The sequence below is a fragment of the Gorilla gorilla genome, chromosome 16, assembly GCF_029281585.2.
Source record: "Gorilla gorilla gorilla isolate KB3781 chromosome 16, NHGRI_mGorGor1-v2.1_pri, whole genome shotgun sequence".
Taxonomy (NCBI): domain Eukaryota; kingdom Metazoa; phylum Chordata; class Mammalia; order Primates; family Hominidae; genus Gorilla; species Gorilla gorilla.
In genome coordinates, this window is record NC_073240.2 from 35394593 (window position 1) to 35406509 (window position 11917).

General features: G+C 39.6%; 1 long non-coding RNA gene across 2 annotated transcripts in view; it reads left to right on the forward strand.

Annotated features, from left to right (window-relative positions):
- LOC129527033 (uncharacterized) overlaps positions 1-11265 on the forward strand; it is a 117968-nt gene extending 106703 nt beyond the window's left edge. Inside the window, exons 6-7 of one of the 2 annotated variants that reach the window (XR_010130948.1) lie at positions 7089-10370; positions 11030-11265. This is a non-coding gene — a long non-coding RNA (uncharacterized lncRNA). Of the gene's footprint in view, positions 1-7088 lie in introns of both variants that reach the window. The other variant, XR_008671866.2, reaches the window with a different exon arrangement.
- Positions 11266-11917: the final 652 nt, after the last annotated feature.

Below are 11917 nucleotides of genomic sequence, written 5' to 3' on the forward strand. Positions count from 1 at the left end.
CACCACACCCGGCTAATTTTTTGTATTTTTAGTAGAGATGGGGTTTCACCGTGTTAGCCAGGATGGTCTTGATCTCCTGACCTCGTGATTCCACCGGCCTCGGCCTCCCAAAGTGCTGGGATTACAGGCGTGAGCCACCATGCCCGCCTCCATTGCCAATTCTAACCATTTGAAACAATTGTTATACGTGTTCATACTTGGTGAATTATAATAATCAACACCACCCTTCAAATTGCTTTTCTTATTTCTTTGAAAAGTGGAACTGAAGTTTTTCCACAGTGAGTAGTTCAGGAGAGTCTATTTAGCCTCTACTTTTGACACATGGATATATTTTCAGTAGATATGATCAAAAAGGAATCCCAGCTTGAGTTTCTCAGAGAAGTGTGGTTCATTAATTCATTCACAAATATTTATAAAGTGCCTGCTATAAGCTAGGTGCTGGATTGAATAACCTTAACAATCCCTTCTGATCTTGAGAATCTATAATTCCAGGAGAAAGGAGAAGTGAGCCTAGAAGAATTCACTGGATTTTGTAGAGTGGAGACAAGAAGGGATACCTTTCTATATCATGTTAGTGAAGGATAACAGTAGGACAGCACTGGCCTATCCTGGTGGGGGTGAGTATATCTCTCTAGTACAACAAAAGAAACTCTCCAGAAAATTCTGGGGAAATGTGGTTGGATGGGTAGTCTGGGCCGGGTTATTGGATGCTCTTGAAAATCAGGCAGGAACCACACCTTGGTGCTAGAGACAAGAGAAAGTCATTGTCATAATCCTGAGCTGGGGAATGCTGTGAAGAACATAGTTCTTAGGGTGAGAAATCAGTGGCCACTTGTGGTGAAAGCGAATCTTTCTTCTCATTACACAGCCAATTGAATGAAAATGAACATTCGCAATTAGAGAAGAAAAGTAACCTCCTGGTGGCCTAGATGCACGGCACAGAAACAGAAACAGAGGCATTTTTCTCCCCTTTCACAGTTCTTATTTTCTGTGTTACCCTCCTGTCTCAGATCTGTGATGATGTGGTTTGCTAGATGTTCCCAGAGCTGCTAATAAGATGCGGCTATAATCTATTCACTTGACAGCCTTCACTGGAAACCAGACTTCTCTCCTAAACCCCTGCATTTCCTGGGTGACCGCGGGGGTTGTGCAGTGTGGTCTGAGAGTGCCACAGGGACAGGGCAGTCCCCACCCAGTCAAGTCATCACTCCCCATTAGGCCTTCAGGGAATGGAGAGGACCTAGGCCTCTCACTGACACATAGTCAGAATAAGCAAGAAAAAGCCAAGCAGAAAAGGAGACAAGAATGCCTGAAGACAGAACTAGTTTGAAAACAAAGAAGAGAAAACCAAGGAGAGATTTAATTACATAAAGAGCACCTGACCAAAAGCATAAGCAAGCATTTCTGTTCAACATCAACAAAGGACATAACAAGAACTAAGCAGACTTAGAGGAGAGTAGGACCAGAATATTATCTTCACAGGTGAGCTTGCTTCTTAGTGATGGAGTTTAGAATCTGTCAGCCCAAAATATAACTGTAGCAGACAAGAATATGCCACCCCAAAACATTCCTCTTTGGCCTAAGGATTATTTTGAGAAACTGCAGACACAGGGGAAGCTCTGAAAACAGAGTAGAAGTTACCATTTTGTATGATAAATTTACATCTATAAAGGAAATCTCCACTTCTCAGAATGTCTTCTCTCACCAGGAAGACAGGGACAACTAAATCACTAGACTCTTATCAGTGGAGAAGGTACCACTTACATCTGCATGACAAACCCTACCCATTTACTGTCCTTTTCCTGGCCTTCTCCCTATAACCTGCCTTTCCTCACATCCTTCTTTCTTTATTTCAGCAAAGGATAGTACTTCTTTATTAAATAGTCTGAAGTCAAAGCCGCTTCTTTGAGATTTATTCTTGGAGATTTCCCTATCTCCTATGATACAGGAGGTATACATGTTATTGAACTTCTGATCATCTGTTTTGTTACTGTGAGTCCATGAAGAACTGTGAAAAGTAGAGAGAATATTATACTTCCTCTCTTCTATTAGCAAGGCCTGTTAACAGGTAGGTGATCTAAAGAGGCTGTGAGTGTGAAATCAACCTCTTCAGGTCATTAAAAGTAGCTCCAATTTATATTTGTCTAGAAGTGGACTAAGAAATGATTATTGGAAGACAACAAGGTACACTAGTCAGCCTTTCCAGGTCTTTCCTAATAAAGTCTTAAACAAACAAACAAACAAACAAACAACCTTCAGCTGAATTAAATGTAAAGGAGTTTAATTGAGCAATGAACAATTTGTGAACTGGGCAGGCTCCTGAGCCAGAGTAAGCTGAGAGATTCCAGCGCAGCCACATGGTGGAAAAGATTTATGGACAGAAAAAGGAAAGTGATGTATAGAAACAGAAGTGAGGTACAGAAACAGCTGGATTGGTTACAGGTTGACGTTTGCCTTGTCTGAACATGGTTCAAACAGTTGGCTACATTTGATTGGCCAAAACTTGATAATTGACATAAGTGTAGGCTACAGTCTGTTTACACCTTCACTTCTTATAGTTCACAATATACAGAGAAACCTTTAAGCCAAACCTAAAATATGTAAGGAGGCAGCTTTAGGTTAAACTTAATTTAACACAAGTAATTATGTCTTTTTCTTATTTGAATTGAATTCATTTAGCCTAAATTTATTGAGAATGGTTAAGGTGTGGGATGGTTTTTGTGTGAGCTCTTGTCCTTGTACCTCCACTTTCTTACTCCTTATGCTTGAGATTTCCCCAGTTGCCCACATGTCTGCCTCCAACCCATATTTGACCACTCCAGGTCTCAAGAAATCTGCCTTTCTTTCATATTCTGCACACAGTCTTTGCTATACATTTATGCAATTAAATAGAAACTGGTTTTCTTTTTTAATTGTTGGCCAAGTATGGGTTTTTAATCCCAATCTGTGGCCAATTCAGTAAAACAGAGGCAATATTTTCTACTTTGTCATTTTACCCTAGGGTTCTATGCATGATGCTGCTGCATTCTAGTAAATTTTTACTGGTTGACAGCAAAAGAAATATCAAATACATTGTATATATGTAATTTAATATGTATTGAGCATCTACCATGTGTGAAGCACTTTAAAGTCTTCGTTTAGCAATGCTCTTGAACGCTAGCACTTTTAGAAAACAGTTTATAGTGTAAATCAGGATTTTGTCAACCAAGTGTTTTGTCACAGGCAAGTTGATTTTTGGAGCATGATCACATACAAGTAACTGGTAAACACAATTTAGAAAATAGACTTGGGCCAGGCACGGTGGCTCACGCCTGAACTCCAGGCGTGGTGGCTCCAGCACTTTGGGAGGCCGAGGTGGGCGGATCATGAGGTCAGGAGATCGAGACCCTCCTGGCTAACACAGTGAAACCCCGTCTCTACTAAAAATACAAAAAATTAGCTGGGCGTGGTGGTGGGTGCCTGTCGTCCCAGCTACTCGGGAGGCTGAGGCAGGAGAATGGTGTGAACCCGGGTGGCGGAGCTTGCAGTGAGCTGAGATAGCGCCACTGCACTCCAGCCTGGGCAACAGAGCGAGACTCCATCTCAAAAAAAAAAAAAAAAAAAGAAAAGGAAAGAAAATAGACTCCTGAATATTGAAAGACTGAGTTGTAGGAGAAATTTTATTTGAAAATTGAGCAGAAGAAACCTTGATTTTAAAAGATAACACCAAAGAGTATTGTGGATGCAGTGCATAATGACATATCTGTCCTGACACTTGCATTATGTAAATAAAGAAAAACTGGTGAACCCAAGAGAATGACAGTGTTGTTGGTTTAGGATCAACAGTCAAATGAGCACAGAGGCTGGGAGCAGTGTCTCATTCCTGTAATCCCAGCACTTTGGTAGGCCAAAGCAGAAGGATCGCTTGAGCCCAGGAGTTCAAGACCAGCCTGGGCAACATACAGAGACCCCGTCTCTACAAAAAATTTTAAAAAATTAGCCAGGCATGGTGGCGCACACCTGTAGTCTCAGCTACTTGGGAGGCTCAAGTGTGAGAATCACTTGAACCCAGAAAGTCAAGGCTGCAGTGAGCTGTGGTCATACCACTGCCCTCCAGCCTGTGTGACAGAGTAAGACCCTATCTCAAAATAAAAAAAGGATACAGTGGTAGTTTGCCTTGTTGTCTAAGACTTTTGGTGCCAAATTGTTATGCAGAACTAGGAACCTACAAGTAAATTATCAGAAGCTGTCTTGTTTTTAAAACGAAGAATAAAAACGTTTGATTGTGGTCTTGATTTTTAAAAATCTGTCTCCTTAGGTGTCATTCTTTGGAAATATGCCATAAAATTTGCCATGCTTATTTAAAGAAAAAAAAATGACTATTGAGAAGAGCATGGCAGTCTCTCCATTAACCTTGTTATGAAGAAGCAAAGTTAGGAGGAGACTGGGATGATAAGGTTAAGACTTCATAACCAAGGCATAATCATTGTTTTATTAGTAAGGATTTTGTAGCTTACCTTAATTGCAGTCAAATTGCCTCAGAAGGGCTAAGCTTACTGTGAAAAAACTGTAGAATATTCTAGTGTCACATTATAAATGGATTACAATTACATGATGAATTAAACTACAAATATCCGACAATGACAAGAAACACTTTCATCATCAATGATTCAGAGGCCTTTAAGAATTTCACAGTACTCTAGAGTTACGCTACTTCTGTTTGAATCTTGAAAACCTGGACATTTAAAACATTTTTTTTCATTGAGGTAAAATATACATATATAATTTACCATCTTTACCATTTTAACTGTACATTTCAGTGGTAATAAATACATTTACATTCTTTTATCCTCCCTCTTCATCCATTCCTCCCTCCTCCTCTCCCTTCTCCCCTTCCTGGCCTCTGGTAACCACCAGTGTACTCTCTGTCTTCTCGAGATCCACGTTTTTAGTTCCTGCATTTGAGTGAGAACAATGCAATATTTGTCATTCTGTGCTTGGCTTATTTCACTTAACATAATGGCTTCCAGTTCCATCTATGCTGCTGTAAATGATAGAATCTCATTCTTTTTTGATGGTTGCATGGTACTCCATTGTATATATATACCCTGTTTTCTTTATCCATTCATCCATTGATGAGCACTTAGGTTGATTTTATTTTAGCTATTGTGAATAGTGAATAGTGAACAGTGAATAGTGCTGCAATAATTATGAGAGTGCAGGTATCTCTTTGATATATCTATTTCCTTTATTTTGGATATATACACAGTGAAATTGCTGGATCACATAAATTTCTGTTTTTAGTTTTCTGAGGAACTTCCATACTGCTCTCCATAGTGGCTATATTAATTTACATTTCCAGTAACATTGTATGAGGGTTCCCCTTTCTCCACATCCTCACCGGTATCTGTTATTGCCTGTCTTTTTGATACAAGCCATTTTAACTGGGGGCGAGATGATCTCTCATTGTGGTTTTGAGTTGCATTTCTCTGACGACTAGTGATAAAACCTGGACATTTGAACTTTCTGGTTATTTGGACATAATTACAGTCTTATCATAGATCACAAAATGGATGATTAAAAGAAGTAGAATTTAGATATCTGATATGCTTTTCCTATTTTCCAGGAAACAAGGATTTAGCTTCCTTGAGGGTCTTTGTGTGTTTACATTGTTGTTTTGTAATGATGTGTTGCTATGCATGTTGTTATGTATGTTGTGTAATGATATGTTGTTATGTAATGATAACGGTAATAATATTTGAGTCTTTCCAAACTACTTTATCAGTACTTCCCAAATTCTTTCACATCCCAGCACACATGGAAAGCGGTAACATGTAAATAGCACCCTAGAAAAATAGAGGAGGTCGTTAGGGCTCTGGCCTCCCAGTTCCCCTTCTCGCTGTCTCAGAGGTGAAAGAGACCTGTCTATATCTCTGCTCACCTAGAACCCATTGGAGTACCTTGGTAAAAAATGTCTGGAAATGCCAGTTTGGGACCACCTCATTCGTGGTCCTCTAACTATCATGAAAATTAGTTCTTCTGGTGTCCTTGCACTCACAGAACCCTGCCCCTTGGGTGAGGGAGGGACTCCAGGAGCAGAGAGAAGATGAGCAGCCTCACAGAAAGGAGGAGCTGGCATACATTCCCACGTGGAGTGAGCAGAAGTGCCAGCTGTTGTCTTCAGGGAATTTTGCTGACAGTATGAGAATGGGGCATGATGTCACAGGAACCTGGCTTGGCCAGCACAGCATGGTGTCCAAGGCAGCTGATCTGTTCATCCAGATTGAAATGATCTCTTCCCCTGCTGCTCCCACCCTCCCTTCTCCCTGCCAGTCTGAGTGATAATTGTAAAGCCATGCAGTTCCTTTCAGAAATAGGCCTTGGGAGCCAGGGCTGGGTGTTTCATGGCTGGCATGTTGCAATTATCACCAAGGATGGCTCTGATGACAGCATAATACATGTGGTGTTTTGTGCTAAAAAAGTCAATATCAGTGGCTGAAAGAGCAAATCTCTCCAGAGATGTGAGCACAGCTTCAACATGACATAGTATCTGTGTGGGCCTTGACTTATGGTCATTTCTCTTCACCCTCAAGATTATTCCTACAAAATAGACCATTTACCCAGTCCTCGGGAAGCCATAAATAGAGAACATTCCTCTCTTCAGGAACTCTTCTTAACAGAGGGATGCTTTATAAGACTCTGCCTGTGTCAGAGTCCAGAATTTAAATTTATCTGAACTTGAGAGGAAAGTGTTATCCTCAGAACAGAACTTTAAGGAAGTTCAAATCCTAAGTTTACCGCTTAGTAGCTGTATGACTTTGGGAATTTCAATGAACTTCTCTGACCCTTGTTATTAAAAAAAAAAGTACTATACTCACTTCAGGACTTGTTAGAATTACATAACTAAACAACCGTAAGTAAAATAATTAGCACAAAGTCTGTCCCAAGGTAAATGACACAAAAACAGCAGAAGTTGTTGCCATTGTTATATTTATAGTTATTGTTGCATATACCACTCGTGTTTTTAGGAAGGGAACTCTATAAAAAAATTTTTACACATGCTTGCTAAATTCTTTTTAGGACTGACCAATCTCATGATTATCATACAGATAACTAGAATTATGACAGCAGTTGTAACCTCTTCAAAAATCTTACTATGTCTTGTTGGTGAGAAGATTGAACAAGAAATCCCAAGCAAGAAGAGGACAATTCAGAACACACAGCCCTCCACCACAGAAACCTATAGACTCAAACATTTCCTCAAGACACCAAGAAGTTTAAGTTAAGTATTCTTCTGATGGAAAAGTTTTTAAAAAATGAATATAATATATATGTAATGTTGACATTTTTATACCAAAGGCTATAGCTTAACCTTTTATATTATTGAACCACCTAAAATAAGTTAACTTTTCACTTGGCATGACTATTTTTATTTATCTAACCATGAATTAGCAACCTCAAAAGGCTTTGCCTTATTCATTATTCAACATTAAGTAGCCGCTTCTCACTTTGATGTAGGTTATTAATTTATAGACTGCCTTTAGCTTAAGTCAACTGATGACAAAGCACAGTTCCAGAAGTAGATTTTGAAAATAAGCAGCTTACAGCAGGAGAATATTTGTCAGCTTTAATGTTTACTCAATAATTCAGTAAAAGGAAACAACGAAAAGGAAGTTACTGTTATGTAGAAAAATATCTTCTTTACAGTTCTATTCAATGATTAAGCTTTCATTAAGAAGTATAATTTCTGCAACTTAGCTGACAATGATGAAGGCTTTGGTGTGCTGGCTATTACAGAAGGCAGATCCAAAATTTGTTTAGAAATCACAGAGCAACAGTTTTCCTGTTACAAACTCAGAGAACATCCACTCAAGGTACGAATGCACAAAACCAAGAGACCAGATCTGTGTTATCCCTCCAAATTAGCATTTATAAAATGGGTTTCAAGGATTTCCACTCTGTTATTAATTATTATTCTTCCTCCTCCTTCCCCTCCTCCTTCTCTTCCTCTTCTTCTTCTCTTTCTTTTTTATACTGAACAGTAAGACCAAAAAATTTACAATGTATGTTAGCAATCATCTTGTCCAGTCATAATTTTACAGATAAATGGTAGTAAAGCCTATTGGTTATGAGTGAAGGCTCAGGAGTCAGTCTTAGTCTGCCTGAGTTCAAATCCTGGCTCAACCGCTTTCCACCTGTGCAACCTTTGGACAGGTGATTTACTTGTCTGTACTTTATTTATTTGAGCAGTAAAATCAATGTTACGGGCTCTTGAAAGTATTTACAGAATTGAGTTATTATGATAAATAAACAAGGCTGTACATAAGTATTAGATGTGTTATTACAAATGGGAGAGCTGAGGTTGTGAGCAGTTAAGGAATTTGTGTAGGTTCCTCAGCTAGTCAGCTGTGGAGTCCAAGTCTTCTTATTCCCATCCGAGACTCCATATTCTACAAGTGAACAGTATGGTAGTGGACATAGATCCTTTCTGCCTAAACAGCATCCATTCCTCCTTCTTCTGGTAATAGCAACCTAGCACTTACTTTGGAGAGCCACCTGACCCCAATTTTTAGTGTATGTACATCAACTTAATGTGGGAGGAGTGCGAGGGTGTCACTCAACCCAAGCCTGGCCAGTCAGAGGATTCCATCACCCTGGCCATAAAGTTTGGTTCAGGAGGGGAATATAACTTCAGATCAGTGAGATGCCATCCAGGCTGTCTCCTGGAACAATTGGGGAAAAGATAACCTTTTTCCTTTGGGCATGTGACTATTAAGATGTAAGTTCAGAGACTCTGCTAGCCATCTTGCTGCTAAGAAGGGAAAGCCTAGGTAAAAAAGAAGCCAACAGAGAGGGAAAGATAGCTCATAATTGGAGAGAGAAATATTCCTGATGGCATCTCTGGTGTGCTTGGATTGAGCCATACCTGTAGGAAGGGGAGATCTATCTTTGGACTTGTCAGTTAGTTCAGCCAATAAAGTGGCTGCTGTCACTTACATTGAAAAATACTGACTTACACAGGCATTAAAAAAATATGCCACACAGTTCTCACTTCAGGAACCAGCTTGAGTATTTCCTTGTATGAAAATACTCTGAAACCCAAATCTTCCTGTTACAACATGAGAGTAATTTTGGCAGTCCTCCTTACTTCATGATATTTTGATATTGTCTTGGTTAGGTGAGCAATATTGAGAAGAAGTATAGGGTGGGCCTGGAGTCAGATCTGAGTTGGAATCCCAGACCTTCTTCTGGTCAGCTCCCTTCTCCTTGGCTAACCACTTAATCTCTGTAAGCCTTAGTTACCTTGTCTGAATAGACTTATTGCAAGGGCTCAATAAGATAATGTATGCAAAATACTAACATTAAGAAGACAGTAATGATAATGCTAAAATGACTAACATTTATTGATGTTAACTGAGTGCTAGACTCTGCTGAGCACTTTAAATGAGTACCTCATTTACTACCCATAATGACCTTGTGTGGTAAGAGTGCCATTCCTCATTTTGCAGTTGAGAAAACTGAGAGACAGAGAGGTTAAGCATTTTGCACAAATCTGGACAGCTAGTGAGTGATGGTGCCACAACTCTTATTTCAGAAGCCAAGCTCATGACTACGTTGTGAAATTGCATCTCATCTTATCCAATAACAATTAGATGTTTAGGTTGTTGCTACTGATGACTGACTCCTGACAAAAGTTCAAAAGCTGACTTTGATTCTGAAGTAGTGATTTTTTTAAGAGACAGAGTCTTGCTATGTTGCCCAGTCTGGAGTGCAGTGGCTATTCACAGGTCCAATCATAGCACACCATAGCTTTAAATCCTGGGCTCAAGTGATCCTCCTGCCTTGGCCTCAAGAGTAGCTTGGTGAAGTAATGATTTTGAAGCAATTAAGCTGAAAGGCTCAAGGATGAATAGTGTGGCCATAGGGTCTCCTTTAGAGGAGTTCAGAAAGTCAGGAGTGGAGTTGAGTGAGAAGAAACAAGAGTTATTTTGGGAAAGTTATGGTAACCTCTCTGAGTCTTGGCCTCCTCAGCTATAAAATGGTTTTACCTATGCCCCAGGTTTTTGTAAGGGTTAAAAGAGATCATTACGAAAAGCACTTAGCAGGTTGCCTGGGGATCACCATTACCATCATCATCATCATCACCAACAATGCCTATACAAACGGGCAGATCTTGGTCTGAAGTTTACATATACTCACTGAATTTGGTTTTCCTTAGTGATCTTTCTTGGTGAACAGATCTTGTCTTCACAGTTTAAATGAAAAGCAAAGCAAAACAAAAACAAAAACGGAAATGAAAAATCTGCAACCTAAGAGATTCTGTTTATTAGCTGCCTCCTAACAGCAAGCAAAATAGCCCAGGAAGAGCTTCTGGAAAAAAAAAGACTGAGGTGGGTTCTGCATAAGTGTCTTTCCCTATGCACTGCTCTACATCTCTGCGGTGGACACATCACATAGAGCCCTGAGAAATCACATGGGGAAGAGAGCAAAATGTCAGCACAAGAAAGCTGCTCAGTAACTAAAGACCAACTGTGTCCCTCATACAGTTCTTTCTAGACAAAGAGCTCACTGGGCCTTGACCCTCCCCAAATGTGCCTAAATGGTCATTTTTAGGCTCTTGCTTATATTTCAGTGAAATGGTCTATACTGGGGGCCAAATACAGCTCCATCTCCCCATTTTGCTCATCTGTCCTCTTCCAGGTGACATGTTCACAAACACACTCCTCCTCCCAGAGGAATTGCTGTCCTTGTCCCCTCTTTTCCTTACCACCTCCACTCAACAGCAGAACAGTAAGGGACAGTACCTTGGCACCCTGCTTGTGATAGGTGAACATCTCCTGGTGAGTGCTACTCAGGGACCAAAGCTCTGCCTGCCAGGAAAAGTGTGAAGATGAGCACCCTTGGTCTTGTTGGGTGGAGCAGAAAGGAGGACTGTAGGAACCACTTTACGTGTAGTGTGCAGCATCTAACTGGGAGATTGAGAGAAAAGGGGGAATTGATTCCAGTTGTTTTCAGATGACTTTTTTCTATTCCCTCTTTCTTTCTCCAGAGATTCACAGTTTATTTCTGGTCATCTGCTCCACCTGGGACAGGTTTATAACTCCCCTTGAAGATAACACCAAGAACAGAGGGTGGACAGTCTTGAAATTGGTGTTGTGCCTGCTTCTTTTGTTCATCTGTCACAGGAAGACAAATCTTGTGGTCTGTCCTGCTTGGCTTGGTGACATACTTTCAAAATTTACAAATACTCTATTAGTAAGAATAAACAACATAAACAAAAGTCCCTTACTGGGGGTCATGTGCCTTAGAATAAAACTTAACAGTTTTCGTCTGTTGTCTTTTCATCTTCTTAGTGATGTAAGAATAGGAATGAAAATTTTAAGAAGCTTTACTGGTGATCCTTTTTACTGTAAAGTTATATGTGCTTATTGTCAAAAATAAGTCAGACAATATATAAAGGCATAAAGAGTAAGAGATCACACAAACAATCCCACCATTCAGTGTTGAGATTTTCAAACATATCAATATACATATAAATGCATATTGCCCCCAAAATTTTATCCTTATCCTACTTTTTATTCAAAGTATTCTCAACATGTTAAAATATGTTAGAACATATAGGCATACTTTAACATTTTTTAAAAACTGTCTTCCATAGTATTCCATTGTATAGAGGTACTTTATTTAACCAATTCCCTATTGATGGACATTTAGATTGTCTTCAAATGTTTTTAAAATGAACAATTTATCTATAAATCTTGGACCTGATGTTTAATTATTGTCTTAGGAGGTATTCCTAGACTCTGGATCAAAGAGTTTTTCCACTTGCAAACTGCTTTGTTAACTATAACTAAATTAACTTCCAGAAACATTTTTTTCTTTTTGAGTTAGAATCTCACTCTGTTACCCAGGCTGGAGTGCAGTGGTGCAGTCATGG